This window comes from Lissotriton vulgaris, chromosome 12, assembly GCF_964263255.1.
Source record: "Lissotriton vulgaris chromosome 12, aLisVul1.2, whole genome shotgun sequence".
In the NCBI taxonomy this organism is placed as follows: Eukaryota; Metazoa; Chordata; class Amphibia; order Caudata; family Salamandridae; genus Lissotriton; species Lissotriton vulgaris.
The window spans coordinates 338747378-338766731 of record NC_141700.1 but is presented as its reverse complement, the minus strand read 5'-3'; positions in this window follow the sequence as shown (position 1 = coordinate 338766731).

The window sequence follows — 19354 nt, the reverse complement described above, 5'->3', positions numbered from 1 at the left end:
ATAGGTGTGGCAGGGTATACTCAGACATGAGTCCCTTTCTCACTGCTCCATCAGGATTCAAGCAAGCCGGGCCGAAGAAGGCTGAAATGCCAGAAACCGGTCCCCGGTAGCTTGTCTCCTTTCTGGTGAAGAATTGGCTTGGTAGTTTAGTCTGCCCTGTTCCCATGATGCACTGGGCCAGGGACAGACTGATTTGCATATAGCCAGGTTCTGAGCTGGGATGGGGCAGTGAGATAAATAATGGTGATGGATCAAGCCTTGATCTTTGGACTGGGTAAGAGTGGTCTGTTTAACTCAGACACTCTGTTCATCACCACCCCCTTTTCTAAATCGTTTTTGGCCACTATAGGTGTGGCAGGGTATACTCAGACATGAGTCCCTTTCTCACTGCTCCATCAGGATTCAAGCAAGCCGGGCCGAAGAAGGCTGAAATGCCAGAAACCGGTCCCCGGTAGCTTGTCTCCTTTCTGGTGAAGAATTGGCTTGGTAGTTTAGTCTGCCCTGTTCCCATGATGCACTGGGCCAGGGACAGACTGATTTGCATATAGCCAGGTTCTGAGCTGGGATGGGGCAGTGAGATAAATAACGGTGATGGATCTTTGGACTGGGTAAGAGTGGTCTGTTTAACTCAGACACTCTGTTCATCACCACCCCCTTTTCTAAATCGTTTTTGGCCACAATAGGTGTGGCAGGGTATACTCAGACATGAGTCCCTTTCTCACTGCTCCATCAGGATTCAAGCAAGCCGGGCCGAAGAAGGCTGAAATGCCAGAAACCGGTCCCCGGTAGCTTGTCTCCTTTCTGGTGAAGAATTGGCTTGGTAGTTTAGTCTGCCCTGTTCCCATGATGCACTGGGCCAGGGACAGACTGATTTGCATATAGCCAGGTTCTGAGCTGGGATGGGGCAGTGAGATAAATAACGGTGATGGATCAAGCCCTGATCTTTGGACTGGGTAAGAGTGGTCTGTTTAACTCAGACACTCTGTTCATCACCACCCCCTTTTCTAAATCGTTTTTGGCCACTATAGGTGTGGCAGGGTATACTCAGACATGAGTCCCTTTCTCACTGCTCCATCAGGATTCAAGCAAACCGGGCCGAAGAAGGCTGAAATGCCAGAAACCGGTCCCCGGTAGCTTGTCTCCGTTCTGGTGAAGAATTGGCTTGGTAGTTTAGTCTGCCCTGTTCCCATGATGCACTGGGCCAGGGACAGACTGATTTGCATATAGCCAGGTTCTGAGCTGGGATGGGGCAGTGAGATAAATAACGGTGATGGATCAAGCCCTGATCTTTGGACTGGGTAAGAGTGGTCTGTTTAACTCAGACACTCTGTTCATCACCACCCCCTTTTCTAAATCGTTTTTGGCCACTATAGGTGTGGCAGGGTATACTCAGACATGAGTCCCTTTCTCACTGCTCCATCAGGATTCAAGCAAGCCGGGCCGAAGAAGGCTGAAATGCCAGAAACCGGTCCCCGGTAGCTTCTCTCCTTTCTGGTGAAGAATTGGCTTGGTAGTTTAGTCTGCCCTGTTCCCATGATGCACTGGGCCAGGGACAGACTGATTTGCATATAGCCAGGTTCTGAGCTGGGAAGGGGCAGTGAGATAAATAACGGTGATGGATCAAGCCCTGATCTTTGGACTGGGTAAGAGTGGTCTGTTTAACTCAGACACTCTGTTTATCACCACCCCCTTTTCTAAATCGTTTTTGGCCACTATAGGTGTGGCAGGGTATACTCAGACATGAGTCCCTTTCTCACTGCTCCATCAGGATTCAAGCAAGCCGGGCCGAAGAAGGCTGAAATGCCAGAAACCGGTCCCCGGTAGCTTGTCTCCTTTCTGGTGAAGAATTGGCTTGGTAGTTTAGTCTGCCCTGTTCCCATGATGCACTGGGCCAGGGACAGACTGATTTGCATATAGCCAGGTTCTGAGCTGGGATGGGGCAGTGGGATAAATAACGGTGATGGATCAAGCCCTGATCTTTGGACTGGGTAAGAGTGGTCTGTTTAACTCAGACACTCTGTTCATCACCACCCCCTTTTCTAAATCGTTTTTGGCCACTATAGGTGTGGCAGGGTATACTCAGACATGAGTCCCTTTCTCACTGCTCCATCAGGATTCAAGCAAGCCGGGCCGAAGAAGGCTGAAATTCCAGAAACCGGTCCCCGGTAGCTTGTCTCCTTTCTGGTGAAGAATTGGCTTGGTAGTTTAGTCTGCCCTGTTCCCATGATGCACTGGGCCAGGGTCAGACTGATTTGCATATAGCCAGGTTCTGAGCTGGGATGGGGCAGTGAGATAAATAACGGTGATGGATCAAGCCCTGATCTTTGGACTGGGTAAGAGTGGTCTGTTTAACTCAGACACTCTGTTCATCACCACCCCCTTTTCTAAATCGTTTTTGGCCACTATAGGTGTGGCAGGGTATACTCAGACATGAGTCCCTTTCTCACTGCTCCATCAGGATTCAAGCAAGCCGGGCCGAAGAAGGCTGAAATGCCAGAAACCGGTCCCCGGTAGCTTGTCTCCTTTCTGGTGAAGAATTGGCTTGGTAGTTTAGTCTGCCCTGTTCCCATGATGCACTGGGCCAGGGACAGACTGATTTGCATATAGCCAGGTTCTGAGCTGGGATGGGGCAGTGAGATAAATAACGGTGATGGATAAAGCCTTGATCTTTGGACTGGGTAAGAGTGGTCTGTTTAACTCAGACACTCTGTTCATCACCACCCCCTTTTCTAAATCGTTTTTGGCCACTATAGGTGTGGCAGGGTATACTCAGACATGAGTCCCTTTCTCACTGCTCCATCAGGATTCAAGCAAGCCGGGCCGAAGAAGGCTGAAATGCCAGAAACCGGTCCCCGGTAGCTTGTCTCCTTTCTGGTGAAGAATTGGCTTGGTAGTTTAGTCTGCCCTGTTCCCATGATGCACTGGGCCAGGGACAGACTGATTTGCATATAGCCAGGTTCTGAGCTGGGATGGGGCAGTGAGATAAATAACGGTGATGGATCAAGCCCTGATCTTTGGACTGGGTAAGAGTGGTCTGTTTAACTCAGACACTCTGTTCATCACCACCCCCTTTTCTAAATCGTTTTTGGCCACTATAGGTGTGGCAGGGTATACTCAGACATGAGTCCCTTTCTCACTGCTCCATCAGGATTCAAGCAAGCCGGGCCGAAGAAGGCTGAAATGCCAGAAACCGGTCCCCGGTAGCTTGTCTCCTTTCTGGTGAAGAATTGGCTTGGTAGTTTAGTCTGCCCTGTTCCCATGATGCACTGGGCCAGGGACAGACTGATTTGCATATAGCCAGGTTATGAGCTGGGATGGGGCAGTGAGATAAATAACGGTGATGGATCAAGCCCTGATCTTTGGACTGGGTAAGAGTGGTCTGTTTAACTCAGACACTCTGTTCATCACCACCCCCTTTTCTAAATCGTTTTTGGCCACTATAGGTATGGCAGGGTATACTCAGACATGAGTCCCTTTCTCACTGCTCCATCAGGATTCAAGCAAGCCGGGCCGAAGAAGGCTGAAATGCCAGAAACCGGTCCCCGGTAGCTTGTCTCCTTTCTGGTGAAGAATTGGCTTGGTAGTTTAGTCTGCCCTGTTCCCATGATGCACTGGGCCAGGGACAGACTGATTTGCATATAGCCAGGTTCTGAGCTGGGATGGGGCAGTGAGATAAATAACGGTGATGGATCAAGCCCTGATCTTTGGACTGGGTAAGAGTGGTCTGTTTAACTCAGACACTCTGTTCATCACCACCCCCTTTTCTAAATCGTTTTTGGCCACTATAGGTGTGGCAGGGCATACTCAGACATGAGTCCTTTTCTCACTGCTCCATCAGGATTCAAGCAAGCCGGGCCGAAGAAGGCTGAAATGCCAGAAACCGGTCCCCGGTAGCTTGTCTCCTTTCTGGTGAAGAATTGGCTTGGTAGTTTAGTCTGCCCTGTTCCCATGATGCACTGGGCCAGGGACAGACTGATTTGCATATAGCCAGGTTCTGAGCTGGGATGGGGCAGTGAGATAAATAACGGTGATGGATCAAGCCCTGATCTTTGGACTGGGTAAGAGTGGTCTGTTTAACTCAGACACTCTGTTCATCACCACCCCCTTTTCTAAATCGTTTTTGGCCACTATAGGTGTGGCAGGGTATACTCAGACATGAGTCCCTTTCTCACTGCTCCATCAGGATTCAAGCAAGCCGGGCCGAAGAAGGCTGAAATGCCAGAAACCGGTCCCCGGTAGCTTGTCTCCTTTCTGGTGAAGAATTGGCTTGGTAGTTTAGTCTGCCCTGTTCCCATGATGCACTGGGCCAGGGACAGACTGATTTGCATATAGCCAGGTTCTGAGCTGGGATGGGGCAGTGAGATAAATAACGGTGATGGATAAAGCCTTGATCTTTGGACTGGGTAAGAGTGGTCTGTTTAACTCAGACACTCTGTTCATCACCACCCCCTTTTCTAAATCGTTTTTGGCCACTATAGGTGTGGCAGGGTATACTCAGACATGAGTCCCTTTCTCACTGCTCCATCAGGATTCAAGCAAGCCGGGCCGAAGAAGGCTGAAATGCCAGAAACCGGTCCCCGGTAGCTTGTCTCCTTTCTGGTGAAGAATTGGCTTGGTAGTTTAGTCTGCCCTGTTCCCATGATGCACTGGGCCAGGGACAGACTGATTTGCATATAGCCAGGTTCTGAGCTGGGATGGGGCAGTGAGATAAATAACGGTGATGGATCAAGCCCTGATCTTTGGACTGGGTAAGAGTGGTCTGTTTAACTCAGACACTCTGTTCATCACCACCCCCTTTTCTAAATCGTTTTTGGCCACTATAGGTGTGGCAGGGTATACTCAGACATGAGTCCCTTTCTCACTGCTCCATCAGGATTCAAGCAAGCCGGGCCGAAGAAGGCTGAAATGCCAGAAACCGGTCCCCGGTAGCTTGTCTCCTTTCTGGTGAAGAATTGGCTTGGTAGTTTAGTCTGCCCTGTTCCCATGATGCACTGGGCCAGGGACAGACTGATTTGCATATAGCCAGGTTATGAGCTGGGATGGGGCAGTGAGATAAATAACGGTGATGGATCAAGCCCTGATCTTTGGACTGGGTAAGAGTGGTCTGTTTAACTCAGACACTCTGTTCATCACCACCCCCTTTTCTAAATCGTTTTTGGCCACTATAGGTATGGCAGGGTATACTCAGACATGAGTCCCTTTCTCACTGCTCCATCAGGATTCAAGCAAGCCGGGCCGAAGAAGGCTGAAATGCCAGAAACCGGTCCCCGGTAGCTTGTCTCCTTTCTGGTGAAGAATTGGCTTGGTAGTTTAGTCTGCCCTGTTCCCATGATGCACTGGGCCAGGGACAGACTGATTTGCATATAGCCAGGTTCTGAGCTGGGATGGGGCAGTGAGATAAATAACGGTGATGGATCAAGCCCTGATCTTTGGACTGGGTAAGAGTGGTCTGTTTAACTCAGACACTCTGTTCATCACCACCCCCTTTTCTAAATCGTTTTTGGCCACTATAGGTGTGGCAGGGCATACTCAGACATGAGTCCTTTTCTCACTGCTCCATCAGGATTCAAGCAAGCCGGGCCGAAGAAGGCTGAAATGCCAGAAACCGGTCCCCGGTAGCTTGTCTCCTTTCTGGTGAAGAATTGGCTTGGTAGTTTAGTCTGCCCTGTTCCCATGATGCACTGGGCCAGGGACAGACTGATTTGCATATAGCCAGGTTCTGAGCTGGGATGGGGCAGTGAGATAAATAACGGTGATGGATCAAGCCCTGATCTTTGGACTGGGTAAGAGTGGTCTGTTTAACTCAGACACTCTGTTCATCACCACCCCCTTTTCTAAATCGTTTTTGGCCACTATAGGTGTGGCAGGGTATACTCAGACATGAGTCCCTTTCTCACTGCTCCATCAGGATTCAAGCAAGCCGGGCCGAAGAAGGCTGAAATGCCAGAAACCGGTCCCCGGTAGCTTGTCTCCTTTCTGGTGAAGAATTGGCTTGGTAGTTTAGTCTGCCCTGTTCCCATGATGCACTGGGCCAGGGACAGACTGATTTGCATATAGCCAGGTTCTGAGCTGGGATGGGGCAGTGAGATAAATAACGGTGATGGATCAAGCCCTGATCTTTGGACTGGGTAAGAGTGGTCTGTTTAACTCAGACACTCTGTTCATCACCACCCCCTTTTCTAAATCGTTTTTGGCCACTATAGGTGTGGCAGGGTATACTCAGACATGAGTCCCTTTCTCACTGCTCCATCAGGATGCATGCAAGCCGGGCCGAAGAAGGCTAAAAATGCCAGAAACCGGTCCCCGGTAGCTTATTCCCTTTCTGGTGAAGAATTGGCTTGGTAGTTTAGTCTGCCCTGTTCCCATGATGCACTGGGCCAGGGACAGACTGATTTGCATATAGCCAGGTTCTGAGCTGGGATGGGGCAGTGAGATAAATAACGGTGATGGATCAAGCCCTGATCTTTGGACTGGGTAAGAGTGGTCTGTTTAACTCAGACACTCTGTTCATCAACACCCCCTTTTCTAAATCGTTTTTGGCCACTATAGGTGTGGCAGGGTATACTCAGACATGAGTCCCTTTCTCACTGCTCCATCAGGATTCAAGCAAGCCGGGCCGAAGAAGGCTGAAATGCCAGAAACCGGTCCCCGGTAGCTTGTCTCCTTTCTGGTGAAGAATTGGCTTGGTAGTTTAGTCTGCCCTGTTCCCATGATGCACTGGGCCAGGGACAGACTGATTTGCATATAGCCAGGTTCTGAGCTGGGATGGGGCAGTGAGATAAATAACGGTGATGGATCAAGCCCTGATCTTTGGACTGGGTAAGAGTGGTCTGTTTAACTCAGACACTCTGTTCATCACCACCCCCTTTTCTAAATCACATCACAACATCAACATCTTCAAGAAAGCCAGCGCCACCAACACACCCCATTTTTGCAAGGCCATCGACATCTCCTTCAAGACTGCGACCTTCCCGAAGAGCTGTAAGCACGCCGAGATCAACGCCTTTGTCAAGAAACCCAAGGCAGACAAGAGGGACCACAAGAACATCCGGTTTATCTTCCTGCTCCCATTCCAGTCGAAGGTCGTCGAGAAAAAATGCCAGCAAACATGTGACCCGTTACCTCGAAGAGCACAACATCCTGGACCCATCCAGTCAGCAACTACAGCACCGAAACGGCCCTCATTGCCGCCACCAATGACATCAAGGCCCTGCTGGACAATGGTGAGACCGCAGCCCTCATCCTCCTGGACCTATCAGCTGCCTTCAACATGGTCTGCCACCGCACCCTAGGCACATGCCTCCACGACGCAGGAATCTGAGACAAAGCACTGGACTGGACCACCTCCTTCCTGTCTGGCAGAACCCAGAGTGTCTGCCTCCCCCTTTCCGATCCGAAGCCTCCAAGATCATCTGCAGCGTGCCCCAAGGATCATCCCTCAGCCTGACATTGTTCAACATCTACATGGCCCCGCTCGCCCATGTCGCCAGACTGCCCAACCTCAACATCCTCTCCTACGCCGACGACACACAGCTCATCCTCTCCCTCACCAAGGACCCCTCACCACCAAAACCAACCTCCATGAAGGAATGAAAGCTGGCGCCGAATGGATGAAGAACAGCAGCCTGAACCTGAACTTGGTCAAAACGGAGGTTCTCATCCTTGGCTCCACCACCTCAGCCTGGGACGACTCCTGGTGGCCGACCACCCTGGGAGAAGCACATTCACCCACCGACAACGCACGCAACTTGGGGGTCATCTTCGCCTCAACACTCTCCATGACCGAGCAAGTCAACGCCATCTCTTCCTCCTGCTTTAACATCCTCCACATGCCCCGCAAGATCTACAGGTGGATCCCCACTGACACAAGAAGAACGGTCACCCAGGCCCTCTTCAGCCGCAGGCTGGATTATGGAAATGCATATGTGGAAGCCCCAGCCAAACTGCTGAAATGACTGCAACGCATACAGAACGCCTCTGCCCACTTGATCCTTGACATCCCTCGACACAACCATATCTCACCCCACCTGAGAGACCTGCACTGCCTGCCCATCAACAAGAGAATCACTTTCAAACTCCTCACCCACACACACAAGGCACTCCACAACACCGGACCAGCATCACAAAGGAGAAGCAAATCTGCACACATCATACCCTCATAACCACACACATACCACACACATCACCACCACCACCTTCCCATCTGCACTTTTCCCACATTTGCACATCACACACCATGTCACAGAACAAAATGAACAAATTCACTCACAATGAGTTGGCAGTGATGGTAGGTGGGGTAATCAGAGTATATCCCATTATGTTTGGAAGCATGGTTCAAAAAACATCACTAGCCACTAAAAATAAAATATGGGCAAGGATAGTCAAAAAAGTCAATGCAGAAGGGACCATCCCGAACACCCAGGAGATCAGGAAGAGGTGGAATGACCTCAAGACCAGGGTGAAAAAGCGTGCCAATAAGAACCATGAGGTGGCTTAAGGGACTGGTGGTGGCCCTCCCCTTCCACCACTAACATTCACCAAATGGGAGACGGTGCTTGCCATACTGCATCCAGAGAGTCTCACAGGAATACCTGGGGGAGTGGAGGCTGGTAAGCACCAACAAATATCTACCATTGCACTGCTATGTACTCTCTTGCACAACTACAAAGCTACACTTCCTAGACCCAAAAGCACTCATGTGCACCACACTCTTCCCAACACCTGTCTCACAGATCTAACACTTCCTTCCTCTGAATCACCCCAAAGGTAGCTAGCAAAATTCCCAGGGGGCATGTGTATTGGCAGCCATCAATATAACTCCCACCTGGCACCCTTGTCTTACAGCTCAGCAGGATGGAACACGCCACACACCCACAAGCATGTGGCAGCCATTGCATTGCTCTCTTCAAACTTACAGGTAGGTAGCCAGCTTAACAGGGAGGGTTAATTGTGGGTGGGGAACCAGCACTGCAACTCCCATCAGGCCCCCTTGTGCCACAGCCTAGCAGGATGCAGCACTCTCCCCAGCCAGAACCATTTGGCAGCCATTGCATTGCTCTCTTTAAACTTACAGGTAGGTAGCCATCTAAACAGGGAGGGGAGTTTGAGGGTGAGAAGCTAACACTATAACTCCCACCAGGCCCCCGAGTCCCACAGGCCAGCAGGATGGGTCACTCCCCATCCAAGAGCCATGTGGCAGCCATTTCTTCACCTTACAGGTAGGTAGCCTTCTCATGCTCACTTGCAACACCCCTGAGAAGGATTGAACACTCCCTACACCCAGAACCATGTGACAGACATTGCATTGCTCTCTTCAAACTTACAGATAGGTAGCCATCTTAACAGGGAGTGGTGTTTGTGTGTGGGAAGAAAACACTCCAACTCTCACCAGGACAACTTGTCCCAAAGCTCAGCAGGAAGGAACATTCCCCTACCCAAGAGCCACGTGTAACCAATTGCCTTCCTCTGCTCCACTGCTCAGGGAGGTAACATTCTCAACAGGGTGGGGTGTGTGTCTACAGGAAGCAAGCATTACAACACCCACCAGGCACCCTTGCCCGACAGCTGAGCAGGATGGAACATTCTCCCCACCCAGGAGCCATGTGTAACCTATTGCCTTCATCTGTTCCACTTAACAATGAGGTAGCCTCTCCAAGCTGTAGCCTCAGTGGACAAGCCCTGCACAGCAAGCATTCCAAGGGCGAGGGTCTCCAATCCTAGAAGAGAAGATTGGTGGAGCTACAGGTTCATCCATCAGTAGCTGACACCTGGTGCCAGGCACCAGGCTGCTCTGGAAAGAAGGCAGCAAGGGGGTAAGGGGCTCTCAGAGACCATGTGGCATGAGAACCCTGGATGATGCCATTTTGAAGAAACCCAGAGGCCTGGGCAGTAAGGAGGGAGCCGGGGCAGAGAAGTGATGTGTAGCTGTGTGATAAGACAAACAGGCACTTCCTGCCAGCCCCCTCATCAATATTTTAAAAGAGTCTGCACAGAAAGAGGAGCTCTCTCTGGGATGTGGTCTGCTGAGGAAGACTGGTGCTGGAGACTGGCACCATGGGCAGCTGGAATGAAGAACCTCCAGACTGGCCCAGGACTGATGAAGGGTTAAAATCACACTCTACCATCTGACCACCAGAAAGAGCATTTCTTGTCTACCTTGGTAGCATAAAAGTGCTATATAGCCCCACCCAAGAGGATCTGAAAAAATGCTTTACAATCTTCACCTTTTGCTATGTATGATCAGCAAATTAAATCCCACAAACTCCCCGAGTTCTGAGGTTATAGACCCAAGGCAAAGGCCAAAAAAGACATGCCCTAGGCTAACAACATGCACTAGGCCCACAATAATGTTAAACATGCATTTTTGGTTTACTGAAAACAACATGGTTAATTGGGCTGACATGAAGTTTAGTAATTTTCCACAGCATCAAGACCAACGCCCACACACGTACACAAGACCCAGCTGGTACAAGTTGGCACATCTTGGGACTTTTTACTGAAATATTGTTTTGAAACTTAGCTTGCCGAAATATAAGCCGTAACATCTTGCAATGCTAGCACCTGGCATAAGTTACGCTCTCACATACATTTTTAGAAATATGTACAGGACAAGATGCTCTTTGTTTATGTTCTGCGGTCAAGCATGGCCAACCAACCTTTAGGACACCTGACCGCCCCCACTGTCCTAGGACAATGCGGTCAAGCCACCTGCGTCAGAAAATACGTCAGGACAGTGTCAGTTCTGTAATTTCAGGTATAAAAGATTCAGCATCACAATCAGAAGGCAGAATTCTCCTGCCGCCTTTGGTGAGAAATCTCCGGTCGACCAATTATCTGATTTGGGGCTGCCAAGCCAACTCTACCAGGTGATGCCTTCCCAGATAAGATAATATCTCTATCTCTCTTAGAATTCTTGACTTTACCTAGTATTTTTTCCATCCACAACCTATCCCTTGTATTTTGAGGTATTTTAGCTGCATTAAATCTTGTAGGGTTGCTCACTCTAGTTAGGTACTTTAAGACGCTAGGCCTGATAAAAATGTACTCTATATAACTCAGCTAAAATATCATTATGTCTTTTAAGGGTCTTAGACTCTGACATTTCTTTTGGAAATGATTAAACCTGCTATAATGATTCTCATCAGGAGACTTGTGTGACAGCAAAGTGTTGTCTTGAACTGGTTTCAATGTATTCTTAAAGCTTCAATTTAACCAAAACACGCATTTTAGTATTTAGTCACTTCTGCTTGCCTCGCAGCATTTTATGAACAATCTTTATCTGGTATGCATCCCTGGCAAAGTGAAGCCAGGCTTTCTTAAATGTGTTCTTTAGCAATACATTATATTGAAATACATGTGTTTTTGTGTAATAAAGTGCCACTCCAACGTGAAAAGTTGTCAGCTCACCTCATTGTTCCTCCTTCCTCAGTGCATTATTGATATGGTATTCCAGATCACAGTGAACGTGATCACACCCTCAAGGGGGCTCGGAAGGGCCTCCAGTTTCCCCTCTGTCAACTGGCGCCCAGCTTAAAATTGTACTACGTACTGTTTGCAGCGGATCAGGTGTTCATCCACGACAAGTCCCTGAGGGTCCGGCCTCCGCTCCTTTGCGGCAGAGACGATGGGTAAGACAAGGTTTTCGTTTTTCTCTTGAATCTCCTGGGCCTCTGCTGCCTTGGGGACAGACTCTTTCTGGACTGTCTCCGGCTGCCACCTGTCCCCCTGCAGCACTATCTCTGGTCACGATTTGAACTCTCTCTCTCTCTCTCTCTCTCTCCTTTTGTGGTCACGATTTTGCTCGCCTATCTTACTTGTAATGCTCCGCCGCTTGTATCCTTTGATACTTGTGTCCTTTGATTACCCTTGTGTGCTTCTTGTGACTCAGGTGCCGGGGTTTTGTGGTTTTTCAGTTTTACCCTGCCGGCTGTAGCCCGGAGGGGATACTTGACAGTTGAAAAGGGACCTGGTCCTATCTGCCTATGGTCCTACTGTTCTACACCCTCAGCATTTCTGAACAGTGCATGGGGTCGGACTTTCAGTTTCGGACAGCTTCTAGAGCCTTGTTCCCTCAGCATGCACGGGGTCGAGGTTTAATTCCACAACTGACTCTAGATTCACAGACCCTCCGCACGTCAGGTTTTGCATGGGGTCAGGGTTAAATTCCCCGACAGATGCTACATTTTACCCCTATTTTGGTTGATTTTCCATTCATCCTCCATTGTGTCTCATTGTGTCTCTTTATTACGGGTATTACCTGCTGCATTTCTCTGCTCTACAGTATGGTTTCACATTGACTTCCATGTCATATACTATTTTCCTTATCATTTACATTGCACCTCCAATTTACATTGTGCCTTGAAATTGCATTGTGCCTTCAAATTGCATTTCATATTTTTCCGCCTTACATTCAAGTCAAGTCAAGTCAGAAAATGTATATAGCGCGCTACATACCCAGAGGGTCTCAAGGCCCTCTGGGTTAAGCATGAGCGAATTTTGCGGATCTCGCGTTCGCGAATTTTGCGGATTTGCGGATTCGCAATCCGCAAAATCCGCGAATTCCCGCGAATTTGCGGATTTTTTTTTTTTTTGTGTTCGCCCGTGTTTCTGCCAGTTCGCGAGGGTTTTGTACACTTTCGCAAATTGCGAACTTACCTGTCGGGTCGCAAGTTTCGCGAACTTGTTGTTTCTACGTGTCCAGCCTGTTTGGGACACTCTTCTTCATCACTGCCACTCTCTGTCACCACTGCCACTCTCTGACTACTCATGCCACCCTCTGGCCCACCCATGCCACCCTCTGTTTCATCACCACACCCTCTGGTTGTCCAGTGTACATTATTTTCGGCAAAGCAAAGCACACCTTCCCTGCCTCAAGTGACCTGAATTAATTTGGGGCTGATTCATGTGTCACAGAATATTTTTTTAGCTGGCACCTGCTTCCTTAGTGCGCCCTGATTAGTGATCTTTTGCACTTGCTAAGTGCTTTCATTGTTGCAAAATTAGTTACAACACCTGCCCTGCCCCAACTGACAATAATGAATTAGGGGCTGATTAATGGATTTTAACTTCCAGCCTGGCTCCTGCTTGTCTCCCTTAGCTGTAATTCAGGACCTTTGTGGCATATGTGTAACTATTCTGAGGTTCAGAGCAGGGTCACATAATAGTTTCAACTGGCAACTGAACTCTGGAGGGGCCCCTCAGGAAGCACTCCAGGAAATGGCTACTAATGATGAGCCTGAACTTTTGAACCTGGTAAGTAGTTACTTTCAGTTTTGCTAAGATCGTATTTCTGCAATTTTGCACTTATTCGCGGGGCGCGAACTCACGCGAACAGTGCGAGCAGTGCGAGAAAAATCCGCTGCTCGCGGATTTGCGGATTTTGCGGGAAATTCGCAAATCTCGCGGATTGCGGATTTCCCGAAAATCCGCAAAATCCGCGAGCGGAACGGATTTTCCGCCCACGCCTACTCTGGGTATGTAGCGCGCTATATAAATATATATTCCGACTGACTTCCATGTCATTTACTCTTTTTGTTATCCTTTATATTGTTCCTTGAAGTTGCATTTCATTTTCCTTTTACTTCATCCTTTTGCTCCTCGGTGCCTCCCCTCACGGGGTAGCCCCTGCACTTTCCTTTATGAGGACTGCCTTTCCGTCCCTTTTTTTCATGATTTCTTCCTCCACGGATTGGATGTTATTGTTTATCTCACACTGCCACTTGTCATTAGGCAGTGCCGACAGCCTTTGACAGCCTGTCTTCTGCGTTCACAAAAAGAGGAAGTGCCCTGTGCTATTTGCGGAACAGCTTCTGCCACAGTCACTCATTTCCTGCCATGGCACCTCACCCCTCCCTCTTCCACAGACGCTAGTGAGCGCCTGACCACCTTTTTCTCTTGAATTCTACATCCCTCTATTCTCTCTCTCCCTCCACATTCCTCCCCCTTCCTCCTCCTCCACCCACTCTCTACTCTCTATCGGCACACTTGCCTCCCGCTAACCTCTCCTACTCCCCATTTCAGGGTCTAACACTACCTCTCTTATGATTCCTCCACTCCACTACAGCCTCTCCGGCATTCCACTTTCTTGTTAGGATATTGCGTCTATATCATTGATTCTTTATTCTAGGACACATCCATTTAGGATATCGCGTCTGTATCATTGATTCTTTATTCTAGGATGCATCCTTTTTACCTGATTAGTATTTATTGCTCCATCTGTATATGTGTTTAAAATAATTTTTTTCACTGTTTTTGTTTCCTGTTCCATGTTCATTTGTCGTGCGTTACGTCATCAGTCTCAAGTGCTTGTGCTTTTCATAACATTGCCTGTGCTTCGGATCACTTCTACACCATTGCTCCCGTTGCCCCACCTCCCTCTCCACAGCCCCCTGGTGTCTGGGGTGCATACTCACTGACGTTTCCCTTTATTGCACCCCTGCTAGGTAGCATCACTGTCTCATGCACAACTAACAACTCTTGCCTCGTACTTTCCCTATTCCATTACACTGTTTTGTCTATCATTTGCTCGTGCAATTGATTGCCAAAAGAGGGGGGAGAATTTGTATTTTCTCCTACCGCTTCCTCCTACTGCCCCCCTACACCAGTTATGCTCTTCCTCCCCCTATATCCTTAATGTCCAACGCCCCACCACGCCTTATCCATTGTAATATCCAGTTCATTAACGGTATTCCTGAGGCTGTTCATAATACCACCACTGATCTAATCACTCCCCTTAATGAAGAGCTCTGAGAAATACTAACAGCCGCCTAGGCGATTTTATGCATCAACTTCACTCAAAGCACCCAAGTTCGCATCTCTGCGATCTCTCTGAACGACATATACAATGCCCTCCCAGATATATCTCTCACCCCGCCATCTCCAGACACTACCCGCCCTGACCTACTGTACGCAGAAGAAGCCTCTAATTCCTCCACCCTATCTGCCCCCCTTTCTACCCCGTGAATACCTAGGTTACCCTAACCATCCTGCCAACTCACCCATCTTTATCACTGACGAAGATTCCTCTGTAGATTCCATACAGTCAGCTGCTCTATCTGAAGCGGCGTCCATCCCACCTCTGGAAGGTGAAGTTCCTGACTCCCCTACCCCCTCAGTCACCGACGCTAACTCTTGCAACTCACAGTCTGAGGACAATACAAGACCGCTTCTAAGAGCACTATTGTCTGACTACTTACAAGAACCCGGAGGGTCTGCATCCTTACCTTACCTTGGCAACTTACCCCATTGCTCCACCTTTATGTAGGGGAATGAACAATAATACCCACGGCAATATCACAATATTTCTGATCAACGATAACGTTGTGGGCATTTCTGACGGTTGTCCATCTTGCTTCATCCATGTGACACCCCTCACCAGCACGGTTCTTCTCACAATCCTTCAAGCACTCAACATTGACTATAGCCACACCAGACAAATTACTCTGTCTATCGCACCAGCATTTTCGTGCCCCCTTGAGCCACCACCAAACACCTGTAAACACAGACGCAAATAGTACACCTTCATACAGGGGCACAACACATTATTACAAGCCTAAATGCAAGCGCTTCGGGCAGTATTTGAAAAAAGAATAATAGGCGTATCATCGCTCAAAACACCTAAGTGGATCCACATACATATCCGCCTACTATCCCTAGGCTTACAAATACCCACCACTTTCACTTCTTCCTGGCCCCGACACCCTATACAGAGTAAAATTATCCTGGCCCTTGCCCGTTATAATCTTGAATTTCCTGACTTCTCAGGTGCAGGTATATATTGGGGACCTGACCAATTGGACTTAAGGCTAATACTTATGCACTTGTCTTCTATGAAATGCGCTCTGCAAACTACAGGCCACTCTACATAGCCCAACGACAATGGCTATCCAAAGAGTACTCAAGGCAAAACTAATGTAGGCCCTCAATTATGCCCAACAAGCGTTCCCGGGTAAACTTAATAAGGAACTGGAAAAAATCAAATGCAGAGCTTATAAGAAATTATTCTTACTACCGAAGTGCAACAGAAATACCCTTGTCAGCCTAAAATTTTCACTCGACCAACAAAAACTGGAAGAGATGGCTGCCGTGTGTAAAAATTACTATCTCATAATAGCGGCACAAGACAAGTCACTGAAGGCAGTTCTGAAATACATTTTTACGGAACCCGGGAACCCTTGGTCAACCACCTTCACCATGGCGAAGGAACTCCTCAATCTCGCCACCGATCATTGGAACCCTGAGCTAGTTAATTATGCAGCAATTAAAAATGCCATCAAAAAACAAGTCTGTATCCGTTCCCAGGAAATGGATATGGAGTCACTGGCAAAACGAGGTTTCCATGAGTCCTATGCCTGCCGCACATAGTGCATAATCCCAAACACCATCTCAAGCAGGCGGTGGGCCGCTCTGCCCTTCACATGATCTTAGCCTACAGATTACACTCTCTGCCTATTAAAGAACTATACGCTCTCGAACTGACAGGTCGGGGAGTTCCGGAATAAAGACTCTGCAATTACAAACGAGAGTCGCTGGCCCATCTATTACTTTGCTGTCCGGCCCTGCGCGCAGCACGCAACCTTTAGCTTAGGCCAATTCTACGACAAATGGGGACACGCATCGCAAAGGAGGCGGGTCAACAACTATACACATTGACTATAGTAAAGCAAATGGCCTCCTTTGGAAAGCTTATCCAACAGACACGGGCCAAGCTGATGGCTACCCGGGGCATAAGTGATTAAAGACCTTGCAGTTGTAGGCGGGGGTGCCGGTGCCCTTGCACAGACACTATTCTTTTGAGCTTGCCAGTGCCTAGGGATTCATTACACAGACTTATCAGCTGACTAACTTGTTGTTTTAAATCTTTTATAATTTTGTACTCTGTTTTTAATGTGTTTTTAATGTAATGGTTTTGAGTAAACAAACAACAATAAATTAATTAATTCATTCATTCATTCATTCTGTGAAATTGGAGACGAACTCATAAAAGATCGATTTCCCAACTTTCCCAGCGTCTAGGGCAAAATTACATAGGTGAACCCACCCTCCTGTGAAGAGCGCACACTATCGCCAATACATTAATATCTCCATGAACAGGATACTGAGTTCCACTATATACCAAACACCTGCTGGCTTCTATATATATTTTATCCTAGGCCTTGAGGGGTGGGGAGGACCGACAGTCCTATCAAGCGTTTTTCCCAGACACCCACACTTCTCTAAAATAGCTGACGCCTGCTTTGGGCCCAGCTTCTCTTTCCTGGGTGCACTCCCTCCCAAAATATTGAACTACAGACCCTTATATATGACCGTATCCTTGAGGCAGTAGCAGGTGAACTAGTACCCGATCTCAAGAACAGCACAAACGGTACCGGCCCCCTTTGAAGGGTCTAACTTCCGTTCACAGAACCCTCGCCTTCAAAAACACTGGAGTATCTCATCATGGCGACCCCACTCCAGCATGTCCTGAAAATGTTTGGTGGGCAGGAACAACGCATACTCAAACTTTATAGGGAGCTTTATAAGCTGACTAGAAACATGAATTATCTGTGGCCTTCAGAAGGAAGTTTTGATGTAAATATTCTCGAACACGCCACCACTTTCCTAAACACCAAATATTCCGGCACCAAATTACAAAAAAGGAAGGCCACCTTAGATCTCTGGCGTATCTTTAAAGACAATACCCAAGAGCACACTACTATCCTGACCACTGCCCCTTCGGCGCCCCCACCATACCACGCCAATGGCATGTATCCCGCAATTGCATCCGCCGAAAACAAAGAACTAGACCTACAGTGTACGACTAATAATATGGCAACTGTTGGATACAGTCAACTCCCAAGTGACCTCTGTACCACATCTGAACACCCTCAACCTATCGTTGAAGGGGGTGCTGCCCCATCGGCACAACCCGGCACCATCAGTGGCCCACCTATACCAGTCACAGTGCCGGCCCTCATACTCGTCACATTGCCAGCCCCAGACATTCCCCCACCTGTAACACCTGTCACCAGTGCTAGTCCAACACTGCACGCCACGGTGCCAGGTTTACCAGGACAAATAAATGCGCAGTTTACGCTACAACTGAACCCCACCTCGGTCGCAGTAATGCCTGTTGAGGAGGAAGAGGAAGATTCCGACAATGTGTCCCTCGCACCATCAAACAACTCACGCACGTCATCTCACCACTCATCCGACTCGCATCGCCATGCACTCCCCCACTCCCCTGATCTCAGCAGTGTCCGTGATGCGAATGCTCCACAACTCCAGGAGCAGGAGGTCACTCCCCGAGACCACATACCATTTTGCGGCACAAAGGCAGGCGAACAACTGATCACATTATCCTCTGTCCAGCCACAGAATAGGGACAGGGAGTTACAGGGCCCTCCGGCACCGTATCTAGTCCACTATGACTCATGGAGACCGGCCGCAGACTTCAATACAAGCTTAGAGTGCAGTCCAAATGGGGATAACCGAACAGACATGTTCAGCAGAGAAATGCCACACAACCCCGAACACGACGACATAGCTCAGGTAGTCCGACGTGCCTCATTAAAGTTAGAAAAAATCACTGACAGATTATCTGAGACCCTCAAGATTGCCCGCTTTTTACCATCCAATACCCAAACAACCATGGACACTTCACCAGAACTTATGGAACAGACAGACCATTTTCAAAGTGCGGAAGGGATTGTGCAACATGGCCATAGTAAACAGAGGACAGCCTACTTCCCATCCACACCTTTGCCGAGCGCAGGTCCCTCTCGGGAAATGGGAGACAACGAAGGACTGATAGAAGTACTGTGCAACAGCGCCCATTCCCCTTGCCCTCAGACAACTGCGCCAGACCACACCCATGCGACTACCACGACAGCACAAGTCCTCTCCACACACCTAGAACGACCACCACAACATACTGCACCTGTGGTGGATCCGTTTGCCCCGCCATCCGCCACAGCCAGGGTAGACTCATCCATCCAGCCACGCGTTCCAAATGCGACAAACTCTTTCTACGAACATCAGGAGATCCCAAATTCAGGGGATACAGGGGGGAGAAGGAAGACTAGGACAACAGAGGTAGAACGACTTACAGTGTTGGGAACACACGGATGCCCAGAGGACATCCACTATGATATCACTGGCACCACTTCTATGCGCAACACTTGAGCGAAAAAGGGTAATGGCATGTTCCTCATCAGTGCATGTGCCCTGCGGGACAATGACCTAACTCCCAACGAAATAGTGACACTAGGTGAAGGTTCAGATGATGCTGTCAATGCCTTTACAGACGATCTGACCGGATGGAAAGAGTCTTTGGCCCCGAAATGATCCCCTGGCCAAGAGAAGGGTCTTTCGAACA